The sequence below is a fragment of the Chroicocephalus ridibundus genome, chromosome 15 (assembly GCF_963924245.1).
Source record: "Chroicocephalus ridibundus chromosome 15, bChrRid1.1, whole genome shotgun sequence".
NCBI classification, from domain to species: domain Eukaryota; kingdom Metazoa; phylum Chordata; class Aves; order Charadriiformes; family Laridae; genus Chroicocephalus; species Chroicocephalus ridibundus.
The window spans coordinates 153,732-167,175 of NC_086298.1; the positions used below are offsets into that span (position 1 = coordinate 153,732).

Here is a 13,444-nt window from a genome sequence, read left to right on the forward strand (position 1 = left end):
GGGAAGTCCGATGTGTACCTCATGGGGATCTGATTTTGGGCAAGAATAGCCAATGAATCAAATTGTGTGCTGTTAATTGCTAAGTAACACTGTCACTGTATGTCCTCATTGCTATAATTGCTATCAGTTGTACTACAAGTAAGGCACAGGGATTATGGGATAAGAACTGATCTCAGCAGCTGGCGCCCAGCAGTTTCCTCAAGATCTACATCTTCAGCCCACGGATTGTGTGCATGAGCCACACCAGGTGCACCAGTCACAAGCTCCGAAAAATACAGCATGCAACAGACCAGCACCACCCAGCATCTCACCTGCCCTGAGAGACTGTTCTAACAGGTGGAGCCCAAAGCCGTGGATTAAAAGAACTCAACGGACACTTTGGAGGGATGGCCCATAAACTAAGGGCATTATATGTGTGTGTGTATATATATATATATATAACAGGGGAAAGTGGTGGCAATTCATTGGAACCTGCTGGGCATGGCATAGATGGTATGGAATAAGGGGTGGATAATGTCCTGGTTCCAGTGGGGATAGGGTTAATTTTTCCTGGTATTCCATGCCATGTGAGCCACGCCCACCCTGAGCTGCCGGGGGAGGGGGCAGGAAGTTGCTGCTTAAAAGCGGGCTGGGGCGTCCAGGGTCCGGCCGGCCGGCGAGCGGCGGGGAGCAGTGGTTCCGTAATCGCGTTCGTATATTCCCCTATCCATGTTGTTGTTGTTGTTTGCCTGTTCCCTTTGCTGTCCTGTTAAACTGCCTTTGTCTCAACCCAAGAGTCTTGCCTTTTCTTACGATTCTTCCTGTATTAGGAAGGCGCGAGCGAGCGGCACATGGTTCTTTGTTGCCGTCTGAGGCTAAACCACGACAACGGTCATGTTTGTAAATACTTCACATTTACAGTGTTTCAGTGTTTATTATCCAATCGGTATGCGTTGCTGACTACGCTGGGTGTTACTGAGGATGACTCTGACTTATCATAAGATTGATGATAGAAATAACGTAGAAAGAAGTAATGTGAAAACACCTGGCCTATTTTACCCATAATTGGCTTTTATGCTTTTCATGAAAATATTATTTCCTCAGTACTAAAGAGAAATTAATGCACTCAAGAATGTTTGCCATAACCAAAAGGTTTCTTTAGGATTTGCTAGCCACTTCAAATCAAAGGGCTCCCGGGGAAAAAGCGCTCCTCTCTCAGGGCAAGCCTGTACAGAACGACTGATAAGGGAACCAAACAAGCAATACTTGTGAGAACATTCTTGCAGGAGGCACACTTCCAACTTATCAAAGGGTCCTCGTTCAAAGTGAGAAGTTTCACAAAACAGAACTTCCGCAGTTATCTGGAACTGTCACTAACGGGACATAAATCGCTGGCGGACAAGCTCAAGGAGAAGAATCTAACTTGGGCATCTGGGTGTCTTTTATGTTCATGTTGATCTACAGATTTACTTACTGAAAAGGTCCAGGAGGTGCAACACTCATGAGTGGTGGTGGTGGTGGCGGCTGCTGCTGCTGAATCGTCTGGTGGAGCCCTTTTGTGTAGCCCGTTCCATTGCTGAAGTTGTTCACAGCCTAGACACAGAAAAACATTTACCACAAGGTAATATGAAACTTCAGTAGATACATGAACAAAAGCCTCCACAGAATAAAATTGCTTGTGTAGTCCTGTAAATGCTATCAATCCTAAAATGAATCAACATACAAATACATGAACACATCGCCTTAAACACTGATAGTAACAACTGGTCACTCAGAGTACTTGTATTTAAAATACTTCAGCGTTAACGCCGAATTTGAAAGTAAGGCGATCATATTAAACAAAAGCGCGACCTGAATTTGCCCCATTGTCTCTAAATGGTTGTGAGCTTCTGTAATAACAGATAATGGGTTTGAAAAGTAAATGTAGCCTATTTAATTTAGCGGTTTTTGAGGAGATGTAAATTAATATTTTCTTCCCTTTTGGCTTTTTACAAATAGACTTTTCTTACAGTTTACATAAAAGTCATCCTGCTACCTTGCGTAGGAACTTGTTGGCAATTAAAGCATCAGGGGAAACGTCTGTCTGATGACACGTTGGGCATGTGTGTTCCTCAGATTCCAGCAATGCTGTTCTAATGCCTGTGTGTAATTAGAATCATCAAAGTAGGTTTAGCCAACGTAAGGAAATTTTGGGGGCTCCAAACAATCGTAAAAAGACATATATGATTAATGGGTGAATATGGTCTTGAATTGAGAGCATTAAGCCATAGATGTTCAATAGTGTAACACATTTCTAGGATGCAGCAAATAACTGTGCAGTTTTGATATTTCACTAACGTAACATTGGAAGACAGCTGCGTCTGGATGTTTCGACTATTCTTTTTGCCACTTTCTAGTACAGTGAGAAGTCACCACCCTCCAGGTTAATAAATAAAACACAGCTCAAAAGAACATCAGTAGCCTTGAGTTCTGAAGGTTTTAACCAGCTCTCCCGTGGAGAAGAATGTGGATTAAATGCCTAACTATCGGTTTGTGGCAGACCACAGTACGGTTGGCTATATTGAGCCAACCAGAGTTGGCTATACGATTTTGTGTGAGAGAAGGGGCTGTGAAAAAACCTAAATGCATTCAATATCTAATACTGTAATCACCCGCGCAGCTATGCACTCTTCTCATGCTTGTCCTTCCGCATGTAAAGATTTAACTAGATACGGAAAAAAGGAAAAAAGCTTTCTGCCTTTTTTTTTTTCCCTCTATATGAGAAGAGTCCTTTCCTATTCAGCTTAAGTATGGAATACTTATGTATGGAATACTTAAGTATGGAATACTTAAGTATTCAATACTTATTCATACTTAAGTATGGAATAGAACTGGTAACAAAGAAATTTTGTCATCTCCTGTTTCTGTTTTCAGAAAACTAGATGTGGTGTTTGGAATGAACAAACACGGGAGTAACACGTACATTCGTCACAATAACTGTTTCCACAGCAGGGAATAACGGCTGCATCAGTCATTATCTCTTTACAAATGAGACATAACAACTCATGAGGAATAGGGTCTTCTGAGGAGGAGGAGGACAGCTGCGCTGGTAAGAAGGGAGGCTTCTCCTTCTTTTCTCTAGCATAAGCTTCCCTGGAGGGTGGGGTGGGGAAGGCAAAAGAAAAAGGTTAAGTTTAAAACGAGACAGTATCACAGGTTTTGAGGTTAACATACAATGACAATGCTTCCTCCCCCATGGTTACAGATGCCGGCCAACTTGGCTGCATTGCCACTCAGACATTTACGCATGGTTTCTCTCCTTCACCTTTTGGTCAGTCCAATAAGTTCCATACTTACGCATTAATAATTGGTATTGCATATGTTCCGCTCTTTGTCAGCATAGCACCCATTGTATTGGGATCTTTCACCTCCGTCATGAAACTCCTTGGAATTCCCGTGCTCTTCTTAATTCTGGGAACAGGCTTAAAATTTTTGTCCTGTTAAGAAAAGGAATGCAAACAGAGCTCATCTTAAGACCCGCACTTAAAACAACACTTCGATGATTAATTTAAGTAGCAAAAGCCCTTAACCCTCTCCTTTTACCTAGCCTAAGGGTTACTCGACTAAAGTACTCATTTTCCTACAGGAATATACCCAGGATGTTTCAAAGACTTGAGCAGCATTTTGAACTCAATGGACATTCTTTTGCTAAACTTCAGCTTCCGTAAGGGTTACGCATCGCTTAGCTCACCATCCACCCGGAGAAGAGGCACAAACCCGCTCCTCCTCCACAGCGCAATTCAGAGGGAGAGCCCAATTCAGGGCTCTGAACCAGCCACTGGAGAAACGTTCACCATCGATATGTACGAAGGTTGCATATGCATTCGGCAACTAACGTTACATGGCATGAATACTCAACCAGAGACTTGTGTAATTAAAACATGCAAATATTCAATAGGTGGGGTCAAGAGAAACACCTTCGTTTTATATGGAATTCTAAAAACCGTGAACTGTCATTAAAAAGCGTTAAAGCCAGAAAGATTTTCAATAGTATTGAAATATATAAAAATACGCATGACAGTTCACAGAAGAAGATCTATGGACATATTTAATAAGCAAAATTTTACATTTTAAATTCCAGGTTTCCCTTGAATTTTGAAGGGTTTTGCAACATTGCCCTATAACCTCTGTATTTCACCCCAAGAGAAACAATTCCTAATATGAGTGTTCATGTATTTGTTACGTAACTGCCACGTGAAAAATGAAAAGCGAAGTCACACCAGAAGTCCCCCGCAGTCTTACCCCATTCGTTGGGCAGTTCTTTATGTAGTGGCCAGGTTTTCCGCAACGAAAGCATATATATGATGGTGGAGGTGTATCCCAGGGTTTCTTCATGTAACTAAAAGGTTTTTGAGAAAAGAAGAAAAAGGTATGCATGTGTCTCTCTCATTAAAACAAACATCTCTACAATTTGTCTAGAATCTTCAAAGAACAGATTTGACATTATCGACACTTACTTGATTGGATCATATTCACGGCAAGACTGTATCATCATAGCTTTTATTTTATCTTCTTCGGAAGCATTGGCTTCAGCCAGATTGTCGGTCTGTTTAACAGGTAAGCATTTGACACACGCGTTAGAAACACATTTGCGCCCACACAGCCGGAGACAACACCACTCACCCCATCCTGTAAAGAGCAGCACAACGCTAGCTGGGGCTGCATGAGAACAGCTGCTTATAGAAAATACTGTTGTCCTGAAGATGTTCTGGGGAGTCCTTACGCCACCACATGACGCTTATGTGCCCGTTAACCTCCTGGAAAAGAGCGTTCTTGGGCACTCAAAACCTTGGGCTCTGTTTGCACCCCACATAAAGGCTCGAGTAACCACTCCGGTTTTCTTCCAAGCGCACTGAAGCCATGTGTAGAAAAAACTACGCTATCCAGTACTCTTCAACTGATTTTTAAGCTCCAGACTATTGGAAGGAGGAGATATCCACTGTACATTTAATGGAGAAAGACATATGCAACTATTGTTATTTACGCTTTGCAGAGTCAAAAGGACACTCAACTCAAGAGTCGGGGAAGCTGTTTCTGCTTGCTGAAATTCAGCTCCAGACACAGAAGCGTTAAAAGGAATCAAGCTTTTTATAATCCCTCAGCAAGACAAAAGACTCTTTGCAGTAGAAGTTTGACCATCGTGTGCTCTCGGCAGTCCAAACCGCGTGTTCTCCCCCTACTAACTTCTTCATATTAAGTGATTTAACTACAGTAAGCAAAACCTGCAGGTTTTTTGCAGCTGACTGTGCCCTTTTAACATACAAATTGTAATGATCTTGCGCAGCGCTAGATCTTCAAATTATGGAAGCCCGCTGGATATATTTAAGCATCATTTCTTAAAACGTTTTTATTACACACAAGTGCAGTCACAAGCAGGGTCTAAGGGAGTGACTCTCAATGATTTGGACCTTCAGGTACCCATCCTTCAGATCGGCCACTCATGGGTTTGGTTTTATATGCATTCATTCACAAAAGCAACAAACTAGTTTCTACATTTTATTAAATGGTTGTTTCTTAGACACAGTTTTTTCTCAACAGTAACATAATCCAGATGGACATCTCTGGAATCATTTCCATTAACATTTACAGAAAACTTTACAGGTGCTTGACTCATTTGTTGGAACCCAAACAGTTTACAAAGCACATCCAAAACCCACAAAACATTACTAGGAATAGACCAAAATTGAAATACAGCATTTAATACATCATAATAACAAACCAGAAGACTGATAACACATTGCTTCCATGCTAAGCCAGTCTGCACTGAAGAGGTTAGACAAGGTAACAGCTTTGAGCTGCCGTATTCTTCTGAAATACTTAAATTGTCTCAAAAGCTTAAACGTGTACCCCACTTGGGACAGTTTTTCACATTTTAGAGTAAAACTTCACATGAGGTTACAGAACCTCAGAGACAGGACATGTTTAGGGACAGCACTGATGGAGACCAATGTCTCTTGGTGGCTACCTTCCAAACCCTTTCTTTTTTTCTTTATTCCACCCCCTAAATGTACACATTAGGAAATGTGTCTCACACTCCAGTGAGAGAGGGAAGAATTTCCCAGTGGGAAAAGATTTCTCTTTCTTGGAAATGAACTCCCGCCTTTATTTTCGGAAGAAAGAACTAGCTCCGCTGCATTAGGCCCTGCCTTCTCTAATCTTTGTACCTTTAAAGACTAGTGTTTTCACTGGCTAGCACTACGCCTTTTCACAAGGTGCAATCACTAGTGCTTTCCCAGACAAAGTTACGCATTGTTGAGCAAAAAATGCAAGCAGTTCCATAGCAAAACACGGTATCACAACAGTTTCAGAGGTCACATCTGCTAATGCGCCACACATACACATCGGTATATTCCAATAAACGTTTTCAGAATTTACACAGTCTGCGTGCAAACAAATTAGTTTGTGCTGCTCACTGTAAATATATGAGAATTTATGAAGTTGTGCAGGTCTCAAAGAATGGATCTGTAACTGTAACGACTGGCAATTCAGAAATAGCCATGCAAGTGTCCGTGTTACAGAAATGCTTCTATTTTGGCTGTAGCAAAGCCCCCTGAAATGTCCATAACTTGCAGCCAATTACATTCTTCTGTAAAAAATGTTTTAGTTTCCAACGCAAAATTAACGAGACATGTGAAAAATGGTAAACAGTGTCTGAAGGGCTTCTTTTTTGTGTCTTTTTTGTGTCTGATGAGTAATCCTGCAACGTTACGTTGAGGCTGATAAGGTACTCCCCCTCTCTCTGCCCAAACTGGGAACTACCCTTTACAGAACAGTATTGAAATACACACGCATTTTAAAGTTAAAATAAATACTTCAAATTATTAAAAATTAAATTAAAGTTTTGTTCACATTGCAACAGCTATCCAGCTATAGACCACAGCATAAGATTTAAAAATACAAAGCAAACACTTTTTTGGGGGGTTGGGTAAGTATTTGACAAGATTTTATATATATATATTTACCTTCACAAGCTGGGCCAGAGAAAGAGGTGCAGGAGAGTCATCAATCTGTTCACAAAAAATGAGACACATATTCAAGTTCCACAACCAAAACACAGCGATAGTCAACCTCTACTCTAGTCTGAGAGCAGCACTATATCCTCTGAGCGACACTGAAAGAGGCGTTTCAAACCCAGTGTAATTTGTCTTTGTTCAAAACAAAGTCCAAAACTATGAGAGATTAGGAGTGCCCGTGTGGTTAATGAGAAGAAACTAAATTAATCAAACCCGCTTGAGATCAACTGCTTGCTCCCGAATATCTCAGAGAGGGACCCTTGTCGAATGCTCACAACTGCTTAAAAGTCGAAGGGGTAAGGCGGCTGTCAATTTTCAGCCAAAAAGGTTTTTAAAAAAATATTTATTTGAGAAGGAAGCATCACTGCGGGAAACTTACCTTCAGTGTAGTTTGTAAACTAATGGTTAATTTCACATCATTGATAAAAGCACATGGTTACGCTTCTAGGAACAGAGTACAGCTGCCTGTCAGAATAAAGCACCGGCACATCGGCCCTGGAACAGGAACTCTGCCCCTCCGCTCAAGAAGGTTAAAAATGCCACGTTCGCCATACCCCACCAAGCCCAAATAAAAACAGCAATCCAAACCATCAGCCAATAAAAATAACCCACCACTTTGCCTAGAAAAAGAATAAGCTGCTCAAATTACTGAAATGAAGGTGTTCACCACGACAGAGATCCTTGCAGTCACTGGCACAGACACACTAAAAGGATCCCCTTCCTCTCTTTGGCTGTAGTAACAGCAGGAGGCAGCACACATTTGCAAGCAGGCAATGACAGCTAACGTAAGAGCAAGGCGATGAAGAAATAGCCAAAGAATAAGCTTTTGTGCATCCTGTTTAAAACAATCTTAACTAATTTTAAGTTTGCTGCTTTATTCTACAACAACAATTGGCAAGCTTTCCGGTGATTTGTTCCTACCACACTAAGATCCAGGTTCTGCTTTGAAATACATCCAGAAACATGTGTATTTCAAACAAAACAAAACAAAATCCCCACACTTTTGACCAAGTCCTGAGGTAGATTTAAGAATAAAGCTAATTGTGCCTCCAACACTAGAAGCACCTGAGGCTGCGCTGATTTACAGTGAGAGAGAGGACACGTGAAGAGCAATGCAAGCCTTCTGCCCTCCCTCCTTTTGTTTTTTGGCGGCTTTTTTGAGACACCTCTGTTAGCTGGTGGTAAGACGCTACTTAGAAATATAATGCAGACATGGCAGGGAACACACGAGGCTAAAAGAATGGTAACTTTATTTATGAGCATGTCACTTGTGTTTATACACATGCTAGCAAACAACAAGAAAAATAATTCTTTTCAAGAAATAAAAACCCATCTGAATTAGATCAAATACTATAAATGTGGCTTACATAAATGCAGTACATTAACTGCTAGGGTCACTGGGTCAGTTAAACTAACTCCAACCCAAGTGATCAGATCCAGTGATCCAGGGTTAGTGTAATGCCTCACACCATTCTAGTGAAGAAAAAGCAGTTCTACTTAAAATAAAGATGAAAAATTAAACCCACCACACAGTAAGTTTTATACTACAAGGGCTATTTCGAAATGCAGTTTCACACAGTATTCAAGCCAAGTGCCGAATCCAGACCTAGACCACTACCAGTCAAGTATTTCCCTGGGTTACTGATCTAGATTTTAGCAGCAGAATGACAGCGTTTTCAAACCTGAAGAAAAATGCTGTCCCTTTTCCAAATGTAAATTCAAAGTGGTGGTATACTAAAGAAAGGCTTAACCTTTGGGAAATGAAAGCAGCATCCAACCCTGAAAACACACAGATCCAAAAATGTACAGCAGGCAGAAGTTAAGAAAAGTGACAGGGATTTTACCCACAAATGCACCACAGCGGGCAGGGGTGAGCGGCCCTGCTCCCTGCCCCGCAGGGGGACCCCGGGCACAGACCCCAGCCCCCATGCGCAGACCCCGGCCCCGTGCCCACCTGGGCACCCAGAAGCTCCTTCCTCTTTGCAGGCAGCCTTTGGGCTCAGTGCTGCTCCGCGGGCAGGGATCATCTCCCAGGGCTCCGGCCTGGAAAGGGGCAGCGGAGGCACGAGCTCAGGCTGCGGGCAGCACCTGCCTGCTCCCGGCGAGCATCCCTCCGGCACCAGCCCAGGGACCCTGGGCTCCCCGGGGGACGTGTCCCCCGGTGCAGGGAGGCCCGATCCCAGCAGGGCATGGGCAGCCCAGAAAGGCTTCTCCCAGCCCCTGGCCTTGCAGGGGTGGGGGGAAAGGGCGAGCCGAGCTCCCGGCCCCCCGAGCTCCCCAGAGCAGGGTGCCCACCCCACTCCATCCCCGCGGTGCCTGCTCCAGCCTGCCCGGGCAGGGGGGGTGCCCACCTCCCTGGAGTGGGGCCCTACCTCTGGCAGCACAAGTGTCCTCTCCTTTAGGGCTTTCATGATGCCTCCTAGATGTCAGCACACAGACACAGGTGCTGGGAGAAGGGAAGGGCTGGGTTTGTTGTTCGAGGTGTCAGGAGCAGGGGAAAAGGGCTGCGTGGGGAGCAGGGGAGCAGTGCTGTGCTGTGCCTGTCACCAGGCACCGGCAGTTGCAGCTGGAACACGGGCCATGGCAACAGGAGCGCGGTGGGGACGGGGACAAGCCCCCTTAAGGAGGGGCAGCTCAATACATACATACCCCCAAAGTTAATAATCCCAACACATTAGACTTCCTTCTTGTCTTAAGTGGTTCTTCCTAACCATGCCATCACTTAACAAGTGGGTCTGCCCAGAGCACTGCAGACTGTCTTTGGGACGCTGGGGCAAGTGCAGCACGTCCTTCCAAAGAAGTCTGGATGTACTGACATGCCAAGAAAAAACCCAGCCCGTCCTCATGTACAAGTGCTAGCCCAGGCTCCAGGCAGCACCTTCTGGGCCTTTGAGCCACCGACCCCTCATCATCCTCCATTCCTTACCGTCTCACCATACAACATCTCTTACGGGTTAGTAGATGAGCAGCCAGAACAGGAGCCCAAAGGCAAAACCCCAGAGGAAACGCAGCTACAATTCTGAAAAGCAATCAACAGGTCCCAGTGACACCAAGAGGGTCACTGCAGTCTACGGGCAGGGCTGGAACTTGTACTTCTGGTGGCATTTGATCCAAGGCAGCTCCTACAGAGCAGACAACCCTGCTGGGACAGGCGATGCCCTCTGCATTGGCTCTGAAGACGGTGGGACCCTTGGAGGTTTTGTTGAAGTACACAGTGAACTTTACCCACAAATGCACCAGGCTATAACCTTGTGCCAGAATTTGTACACTGGGGTTTAGACATTTTATTTGCAGACAAACTGTTAAACTAAACTGCTTCATCAGATAAAGTGGAAAGATCAAAGGCAGAACTTCAGAATACCACTTTCTGTAGCAAGGATATGTAAATTCACGTCAACCTGTTAAAGACACTGAGGTACTCAGAGGGGCTCAAACAGTATCACTTCAATTGTACAGTTTTTAGGAACAAATGCCCAAGTATTTAAGGACATGAAAAGGAATCAGAACTGTCCTCAAAATGTATGGGATATGTTGGGTTCGGTATTTGTTGAGCCCCCGAGTCAAAGGTAAGAAACAGTACCAAGTTTAGCAATAATGGTTTCTCAGTGGCTTTTGAAAACGTTTTCAAAAAGCATTAGGCAAAAAAGTACTTAAAAACAAAAGCTAAGTGATACAATGTGAAAATGGAAAAAAAATACGCTCTAAACAATTTTTGTTGCAAGAAACAAAAACCCCACTCCCCCATACAAACATACATATTGGCTAGCTATAGACAGACAGATGTAGCGCATCAGTGTGCAAACCTTGAACCGGCATGATCTAAAAACCATCATATATCACCTGTTCAACACAAAGTCATACAGGAAATAGCCCAGCATGTTCCATATGAAATACAATGCGTTACGAGGCACAAATACCAATATTCACATTCGAACTGCACAAGCGACGGCATTACTCGGTCTTTACTATGCTGAATTAAATACACTGTATTTGCAATACATACTGTGTTTTACTGGAAAATATATGAAGTTAACATTTGCAAAATTAACACAAGGCTATTTGTTTAGAATTTGCTTAGAATTTCTTGTTTAGAATTAAGTGTGTTGAAAAAAGGGTGAGATTGTGTTTTTACATACCGCTTTTGATGTTCCACTCACTGGCTCAGTTCTGCTTCTAGAAGAAGAAATAAAGGTGATCAGAACTTAAAATAAAGCACTCGTACCAAACATAAAGCAGTGAAAACAGATTACAAAACCTGAACATCAAAACATTATGTTCTAAATTATCTAGTGAATACAGAAATTCATTTGCATACATAAACTGTTCCCTCTTGGTACACTCAGTGCAACTAATAAAACCCTCCAAAGTCACGTTTCTACTTGGTCACAATTTACTCCAAGTCTTACAGATACAGAGTACAGCAGTGCAAGAGGAAGTCCTCAGATATTTTGTCTCTGCTACCTCAGCATCAAAAATATGAAGTCTGCACTACAGTTTTGTGGTCCTGAATAATCAACCATCAAAACATGAAGGTAACCTTAGCCAATCTGTATATCCCTGGTATTGCAAAGAGGTACCAGATAGAGCACTTTGCTTTCTAAGAAAGAACCCGGGTAGTCTGGACTCTTCAAAGCGCAAGTTTACTTAAGTGAAAAAAATCAGTCACCTGACAAAGATGCTGTGGAATTGATGTACAATCAGAAAGGCTCCTGCTTCCTGCCACTGCCAGACCACCACCAGGCTCGCAATTACAGCCACGTACTCTGAAGGTGAGGAAGCACAAGGAAATACTTTAGATTGCCACACAATGGTTTCTTCATCCATTTACCCCGAAGAACATACTACAAGGCAAGTAACGCATGTTTGAAGGCCTCTCCACCATTACAGCACACCTTCATCATCCCCAAACATCAGCCCCTCTACCAGTGGTTTCTGCCATGTTTCCAGCTGAAGGAACAGAAAGCTCATCTGCCTGGTTAATTTTCAACATTAGCACAGCAGTGCTGGTCTGTCTTTATCCCCACATACGGGTGTTTATTTGACCTTTGATGCCAGCAGCATCTATCCTCTCATTTTGGGGCAGCACGACGATAGCCAGGGAGGGTGCCATCCAGCCAGAAACGGAGGATGCAGTGGCAAGGCAGCACTAAGCACATGTATTTAAATACATAAGTTCACCCCCAAAGCAAGGCCATGTTTATAAGCACAAGGCTGCGGTGTCCAGAATTACGAGGGAGTGCCTGAAGGCATCTCTTCTGAGATGGAAACAAATTATGAGTTTACACTACAATGGCTATCCATCGTTCCTATAAAAGCAATAAAAGCAAACACATATAATACGGGATCTCTCCACGGAGAGGAAACAGGATCGACAACTTGGGTCTCAGAAGAGCCAACCCCAAGAGCAATCCCAGTAGAATCCTCTTAAAAGTTACCGTTGATGGAGTTGGAACCCCATCTCCCGGCAGGCCTAAAAATGTCAGCCTACTTCGGGACAGGTACAGTAACATCTACCCCACGACGACAAACACTGCAGCTTTCACAAGAGAGATACAATCAGAATGCCTCCGTAAACTAATATCCATTTAAAAAGTTCACACACTGAAACCCCTAACAGAGAATTCAATGCTTTATGGACACTCACATGGCAGATGTTTTGCCGGCAGCTTTAACTCCTCCAACAGGGATTCTTCTCACAGTTACCGACGAGTTCTTAGCAATCAGGGCATTGTCATCTGTGTATTCTGTAACAACATAAACACAGAAAAAAAATCAGCCAATTTGTAAGAATGCATATTAATTTGTAATTACATAGCACTCCAGAGGATCCTTTTACAGATACAAATGCAAAATTCTATATGTAACAGCTCACTGTTATCGTCTCAACATACTAACAGGACTTTTCAAGAAATCCTCAGGTTGATAATCAAACACAAGCAGCAAAATATTCTTCATTTTTGTAAAAAAGTTTGAATGCCAACAGCAAACTGGTCTCAAAAGTCGCTAAAGGAGGGCCTGCTAACGCACGAGGTTCTCTCCTGATCTAGCTTAAGCTGCGTTTGCTTCCGTTAGGCTACCAAACCAAGAGATCTCTGGAGAAAACAAACCACAGCGAAGTCTCACCTGCACAAACCAGATCCTGAAGTCAGACCAGCTTGCCCTGCACCAAAACACTTGGCTAAAGCGCCAACACTCTGCGCCGTTGCTTTCATGGCTGTCACATAAAAACAATTCACCCAGTGCTGCTGGTGCTCAAGAGTGACCAAACACAGAAGAGAGCCCGCCACCTGCGTCTATTTCTTGGAGCATCAACAGCCAGACCTCTCAGCTGCTCAGGGCTTTACGTTTCAATGGAAACAAAACTGGCCGTGCTGGAATTTGGATCACAGACATTTTGGGACTTGAGCTTACTT

At 43.3% G+C, this 13,444-nt stretch overlaps 1 pseudogene; it reads right to left on the reverse strand.

Moving 5' to 3' along the window:
* The window catches only part of LOC134523906 (E3 ubiquitin-protein ligase RBBP6-like), a 39,910-nt pseudogene extending 27,143 nt beyond the window's left edge, over positions 1-12,767 (reverse strand).
* Positions 12,768-13,444: the final 677 nt, after the last annotated feature.